The sequence below is a fragment of the Stenella coeruleoalba genome (genome assembly GCF_951394435.1).
Source record: "Stenella coeruleoalba genome assembly, chromosome: 5".
Taxonomy (NCBI): domain Eukaryota; kingdom Metazoa; phylum Chordata; class Mammalia; order Artiodactyla; family Delphinidae; genus Stenella; species Stenella coeruleoalba.
In genome coordinates this window covers 34,121,877-34,127,443 of record NC_137150.1, presented here as the reverse complement: position 1 = coordinate 34,127,443, position 5,567 = coordinate 34,121,877, and positions in this window count along the sequence as shown.

The window sequence follows — 5,567 nt, the reverse complement described above, 5'->3', positions numbered from 1 at the left end:
CTTGTTGCAGAGCATGAGCTCTAGGCACACGGGCTTCAGTAGTTGTGGCATGTGGGCTCTAGAGCCCAGGCTCAGTAGTTGTGGCTCATGGGCTTAATTGCTCCACGGCATGTGGGATCTTCCTGGACCAGGGCTCAAACCCGTGTCCCCTGCGTTGGCAAGCAGATTCTTAACCACTGCTCCACCAGGGAAGTCCCTATATTTGGATTTTTAAAATTTCTTTTTCTTGTCTGATTGCTGTGGCTAGAATTTCCAATACTAGGTTGAATAAAAGTGTCATGAGTGGGCATCTTTGTCTGTTCCTTATTTTAGAGGGAATGCTTTCAGCTTTTCACCACTGAATATGATGTTGGCTGTAGACTTGTCATATATGGCCTTTATTGTGTTGAGGTATGTTCCCTTTATTGAGCTTTTATCATGAATGGGTGTGCAATTTTGTCAAGAGCTTTTTCTGCATCTATTGAGATGATCATATGATCTTTGTTCTTCAGGTTGTTAATGTGGTGTATCACATTGATTGATTTGCAGATATTGAATAATCCTTGCATCCCTGGGATAAATTCCACTTGATTATGGTGTTTGATCCTTTTTGCTAATATTTTGTTGAAGATTTTTACATCCATGTTCATCAGGGATATTGGCCTATAATGTTCTTTTTCTGTGGTGTTTTTGCCTGGTTTTGTTATCAGTGTGAATGTTGGCCTTATAGAATGAGTTTGGAAGCATTCCTTCCTCTTCAATTTTTTGGAATAGTTTGAAAAGTATAGTCATTAACTCTTCCTTAAATATTTGGTTTAATTCACCTGTGAAGCTCTCTGGTCTTGGACTTTTGTTTGTTGGGAGATTTTTTTAAATTATTGATTTAATTTCTTTACTAGTAATCAGTCTGTTCAGATTTTCTATTTCTTCCTGATTCAGTCTTGGGAGATTGTACTTTGCTAGGAATTCATCCATTTCTTCTAGGTCGTCCATTTTATTGGCATATAATGGTTTGTAGTAATCTCTTGTGATCCTTTGTATTTCTGTGATGTTGGTTGTAACTTCTCTTTCATTTCTATGCTTGTTTATTTGGGCCCTCTTTTTTTCTTGATGAGTTTGGATAAAGTTTTATCAATTTTATTTTTCTTTTCAAAGAACCAGATCTTAGTTTCATTGATCTTTTCTTTGTCTTTTTCTTTTTGGTCTCTATTTTGTTTATTTCTGCTCTGATTTTTATGATCTCTTTCCTTCTACTAACTTTGGGTTTTGTTTGTTTTTCTTTTTCTACTTCCTTTAGGTGTAAGGTTAGATCATTTATTTGAGATTTTTTTCTTATTTCCTGAGGTAGGTTTGAATTGCTGTGAACTTTTCTCTTAGAACTGCTTTTGCTGCATCCCATAGATTTTGGATTGCTGCATTTCCATTTTCATTTGTCTCTAGGTATTTTTTAATTTCTTCAGTGACCCATTGGTTGTTTAGTAGCACATTGTTTAGCCTCCATGCGTCTGTGTTTTTTGCAGTTTTTTTCCTTGTAGTTGATTTCTAGTCTCATACCATTGTGATTGGAAAAGATGCTTGATATGATTTCAGTCTTCTTAAATTTATCGAGACCTGTTTTGTGGACTAGCATGTAATCCATCCTGCAGAATGTTCCATGTGCACTTGAAAAGAATGTGTATTTTGCCTTTGTATATATCTATTAAGTTCATCTGGTCTAATGTGTCATTTAAGGCCACTGTTTCCTTATTGATTTTCTGTCTGGATGATCTATCCATTGATGTAAGTGGGGTGTTAAATCCCCCTACCATTATTGTGTTACTGTCAATTTCTCCCTTTATGTCTGTTAATATTTGCATTTTGTATTTAGGTGCTCCTATGTTGGTGCATTTATATTTACAATTGTCATATCTTCTTCTTGAATTGATCCCTTTACATTTTGTAATGTCCTTCTTTGTCTCATTACAGTCTTTGTTTTAAAAGCTATTTTGTCTCATATAAGTTTGATACCCTAGCTTTCTTTTCATTTGCATGGAATATATTTTTCTATCCTCTCACTTTCAGTCTCTGTGTGTCTTTAGATCTGAAGTGAGTCTCTTGTAGGCAGCATATATATAGGTCTTGCTTCTGTATTCATTCCACCACTCTTTGTCTTTTGATCGAAATATTTAGTCCAATTACAGTTAAAGTAACTATTGCCAGGTATATACTTAATGCCATTTTGTTTTCTGGTTATGTTTTAGTTCTTTCTGTTGCTTTCTTCTTCTTTTTCTCTCTTTTCTTGTGATTTTGTGCCTATCTTCAGTGTTATGTTTGGATTCCTGTCTCTATTTTTTGTGTGTATGTATTATAGATTTTTGGTTTGTGGTTACCATGAGTTTCATATATAACAGCCTGTATATATACACACACACGCATATTACATATATATTATATACATATATATAAATTTTATATATATATATATAAAATTTCCCAGGTAGGCTATTCTTGGTTGTAGGTTTTCCTCTTCATCACTTTGAAAATATTGTGCCATCCCCTTCTGGCCTGCAAAGTTTCTGCTGAACACTTAGTTGATAGTCCTGTGGGAGTTCACTTGTATGTCACTAGTTGCTTTTCTCTTGCTGCTTTTAAAATTCTCTCTTTATTTCTAATTTTTGCCATTGTAATTACAATATGACTTGGTGTGGACCTGTCTGGGCTCATCTTGTTTGGGACTCTGTTTCCTGGACCTGCATTTCTGTTTCCTTTTCCACGCTAGGGAAGTTTTCATCAATTTTCTCTTCAAATAAGATTTCTGCCTTTCCTTCTACTTTTGGGATTGTTATAATGCAATGTTAGTATGCTTCATGTTGTCTAAGAGGTCTCTTAAACTCTTCTCATTTTAAAAAATTCTTTTTTCTTTTTTCTCTGTTCAGCTTGAGTGATTTCCATTTCTCTGTCTTGTAGTCTGCTGATCCATTCCTCTGTATTATCTAAACTACTATTAATTCATTCTAGTGTATTTTTAAATTTCAGTTATGTATCCTTTAGTTTTGCTTGGTTCTTCTTTATATTTTCGAACTCTTTGTTAAACTTCTCACTGTGTTCATCCATTCTTCTCCTGAGTTTGTTGAACATCTTTATGATCATTACCTTGAACTCTTTATCAGATATTGCTTATCACCACTTCACTTAGTTCTTCTTCTGGGGTTTTGTCTTGTTCCGTCATTTGGAACTTGTTCCTCTATTTGGAACTTATTCCTCTCTGTCCTCATTGTGCTTAATTCTCTGTGCCTATTTCTATGTATTAGGTAGGTCATTTCCCTGATCTTGGAGAAATGACCTTATGTAGGATACATCTTATGGGGCCCAGCAGCACACTCCCCTTTGGTCATCAAAGCTATATGCTCTATGGGCTTCCCTGGTGGCACAGCAGTTGAGAATCTGCCTGCTAATGCAGGGGACACGGGTTCGAACCCTGGTCTGGGAGGATCCCACATGCCACGGAGCAACTAGAGCCGTGAGCCACAACTACTGAGCCTGCGCGTCTGGAGCCTGTGCTCAGCAACAAGAGAGGCCGCGATAGTGAGAGGCCTGCGCACTGCGATGAAGAGTGGCCCCCGCTTGCCACAACTAGAGAAAGCCCTTGCACAGAAACGAAGACCCAACACAGCAAAAATAAATAAATAAATAAACTTCTACCCCCAACATCTTCTTTAAAAAAAAAAAAGAAGCTATATGCTCTAGGGGTGCTTCTTTTGTGAGTTGTGTGGGTGTGGGTCCTTCTTTTGTAGTGGGGATGACTGCTGTGGGTGAGTTGATAGGTGGGACTGACTTGGCCTGATTGGCTGCCAGGCCCTGCCTTATGCAGTGGCTGCCATCTGCTGGTGCGTGGAGCCAGGTCCCTGTGCAGCTGTCTCCTCAGCCTCGGAGGGTCCCAGGACTGGTGCTGGCCTGCTGGCGGGCAGGTAAGCCCCCTGGGCACTATTAGGCTAGCAAGAGCACTCCAAATGGTGCTTGTCAGTATCAGTGTCTTCATGGTAGACAAGATCCCCAAAATGGCTGCTGCCAGCACCTGTATCCCCAGGGGGAGTTCTCATTGCCTCCTGCTTCTCCAGGAGGCTCTCCAAGATCAGCAGGTGGGTCTGCCCCAGGCTCCTTTCAAATCACTGCCTCTGCCATGGGTCTTGGAGCATATGAGATTTTTCATGCACCCTTTCTAAGTGGAATCTCTGTTCTCTACACCCTGTGGCTCTCATGTATACAAGCCCCACTGGCCTTCAAAGCCAGCCATTCAAGGGGCTCTTCTTCCCCATGCAGGACCCTCAAGTTGGGGAGCCAAATGTGGGGCTTGGACCCCTCACTCCTTTGGGAAAACCCCTGCAATTGTGATTATCCTTCTGTTTGTGATTTGCTTCCCTGGGAGTGTGTGTTTTGACTCTACTGCATCTTCACTTCTCCTACAAATCTTGCGGTAGTTCCTTCTTTATATCTTTAACTGTGGAAAACCTTTTCTGCTAGTCGTCAGGTCATTCTCATAGATATTTGCTCTTTAAGTAGTTATATTTTTGGTGTGCTTGCAGGAAGAGGTGAACTCAGGGTCTTCCTGCTCTGCCATCTTGGCCACACTCCCTGTAACTTTAATTTTAGAACAGAAAAATACTTGACAAAAACAGTACTAATTACAGATCATTCCTTCAAAAGAGCAGGATAATTTTCAGCATATAAATGTCTATTTTTAATGATTGATTAATTCATTCATTTACTGATTTATTTATTTGACAAACATTTCCTGGACCATTTCTCACAGGTTGAATTAGATGGAAGAATTTCTTCTACACCTTTCACTAAGGAATTCACCAGGGAAATCTCTGCTGTCCAATTAACACAGGAAAAATAAATGGTTCAGATGCTCCTGGCAGCAATCGAGTTAATTAATTTTGACCTGATTTTTAAAAAAACCTTAATTCTCAAAAAAAAAAAAGCCCTTATTGCCTTGCTAGAAGCACTTTACTGATTTATTTCTCAACATCCCACTCCTGGTACATTAAAAATGCTGACTGAAATGTTTAAAAACTTGTAAGCTTCATTCACAATTCTATGTGAATCTACCTTGTCATAAGATCTTTATTTTCACCTATCTTAAGTTTAGGCTGCAGAGGTAAGTTGACTCACTGGGCTATCTCTTAATTATCATAGTTATAAGTGTCTATGACATATAATTTAATTTATCTGCATTTTATCTCAAATATATCTGCAATAATAATATGAGGTATTTCCCAATGTTCTCCAGCTGTCACCCTGAGATTTATATAAGAAATGAGGAGTTTGATTTTCTGTTTGTTAAATGAAGAAATCAAGTCACAGAGCAATGAAGTGTCAATCAAAATCACCCAAGGCCTGTGGTTGCAGAAACTAATAAATTGTCTGGTAGGAAATAAAATGGTGCAGATGGATATAGCTATCTCCAATCAACCTCCATGAACTCTTTCCTGATGATTTTATAATAATTTTTCCTCATTTTGAGTTTCCTCCACATACTAAGAAGCATGGTCATTCTCATATTGTTTATTTTTGTTCAAATCTGTCTTATAAATCTTTAAAATTAT